Source organism: Arachis duranensis, chromosome 1, assembly GCF_000817695.3.
Source record: "Arachis duranensis cultivar V14167 chromosome 1, aradu.V14167.gnm2.J7QH, whole genome shotgun sequence".
Classification (NCBI taxonomy): Eukaryota; Viridiplantae; Streptophyta; class Magnoliopsida; order Fabales; family Fabaceae; genus Arachis; species Arachis duranensis.
The window spans coordinates 80,378,929-80,380,641 of NC_029772.3; the positions used below are offsets into that span (position 1 = coordinate 80,378,929).

Sequence of the window (1,713 nt, forward strand, 5' to 3'; positions counted from 1 at the left end):
AATTGGAAGTTAACTAGATTGAGCATTTTTTGTTTTGTTAATTCAGTTCAAGTTACTTGTTGAATTTTAATTTCTGCACTCTGTTACTTGCTTTCTTTCTTTATGCCTTTAATTTCAAGCAACTAACTCACTGACCCACTAACTATTTGAATTAATTCCTCAACTGCTCTAACCATACTCTTCCATTAACCAAGAGTATTCCACTTGGTTGTTGCTTGTGGTGTGTTCTTGTATGACAGGTAGGAGAGGAGAGACATCAACCCCTCCATATACCGAACCAGAGAGGACCCTTCATAGACTTAGAAGGGAAGCAAGAAGGAAGAGGGTACTGGGAGAAGAAGAATCTGAAGGAGAATCTGAGGACAATTTTGAGGAAGCTCTAGATCTCAACATGGATAGAGAAGTTCACAACCATGAGAGAGCTGATGGAAACAATGCTATTCCCGAGAGGAGGGTTCTTGGTTCATACATAAACCCAACCTCTGGGAATTGTGGTAGCAGCATTCAGAAACCACCCATTCAGGCCAACAATTTTGAACTCAAACCACAGCTAATATCACTGGTGGAGAACCATTGTTCATTTGGTGGGAGCGCTAATGAAGATCCAAATCAACATCTCACCAAATTCCTGAGAATTTGTGACACAGTGAAGTCTAATGGAGTCCAGGAAGATGCCTACAAACTGCTCTTGTTCCCATTTTCACTCAGGGACAAAGCAGCTAAGTGGCTGGAATCATTCCCAAGGGGGAGCCTAACAACCTGGGATGAGGTGGAAAGCAAGTTTCTGGCACGTTTCTACCCCCCACAAAAGGTCAATAGGCTTCGATCTGAGGTTCAGACTTTTAGACAACAAGATGGTGAAACTCTCTACGAGGCATGGGAGAGGTTCAAAGAGCTGACAAGGAAATGCCCACCAAACATGTTCCCTGACTGGGTGCAATTGCATATTTTCTATGATGGACTTTCTTATGAATCAAGGAAGGCTGTAGACCATTCATCCGGAGGTTCATTGAACAGAAAAAAGACTGTGGAAGAAGCCATTGAAGTGATTGAGATAGTGGCTGAGAATGAGTACTACTATGCTTCAGAGAGACACAACACTAAGGGAGTTATGGAGCTGAACCATGTTGATACAATTCTAGCCCAAAACAAGGTGTTTGCCAAGCAACTAGCAGAGCTCACCAGGAAATTAGAAACAAATCAAGTGGCTGCAATACACACACAAGATCAAGAGGAGGTAAGCATTGAAGGAGGTGATTGGGAAGAGGCCAACTATGTGGGAAATCAACAAAGGCAACCATATGATCTACATTCCAACACTTACAACCCAGGATGGAAAAACCACCCAAACTTTGGGTGGGGAAACCAGCAAGGCCAACCACAAAACCACAAACCTTACAACCACAACCAACATAACAATTCCACATATCAAAACTCCAACCAAAGATCATACCAAGCCACACAAAACACTTACTCCCAACCACCATATCATGGCCAAAATAACCAACCTGCCCAACCTAATCTGAACCAACAATTTCAAGATCAATTAAACAGGATAGAAGGAATGCTTGCAACCATGAGTCAAGACATAACCGATTTGAAAGCTTTTAAGGAAGAAGTAAATTCTAACTTGCAAAACCAAGGAGCTGCCATCCAGAAGCTAGAAAATCAAATTGTGTATTTGTCTAAGCAAAATGCTGCCAAGGCTATTGC

The 1,713-nt window shown here is 42.1% G+C and overlaps 1 non-coding gene across 1 annotated transcript; it reads right to left on the reverse strand.

Moving 5' to 3' along the window:
* Positions 1-817: 817 nt before the first annotated feature.
* LOC127742667 (small nucleolar RNA R71) lies at positions 818-921 on the reverse strand. Its single transcript, XR_008004026.1, has one exon. It is a non-coding gene; the product is annotated as a small nucleolar RNA R71 (small nucleolar RNA).
* Positions 922-1,713: the final 792 nt, after the last annotated feature.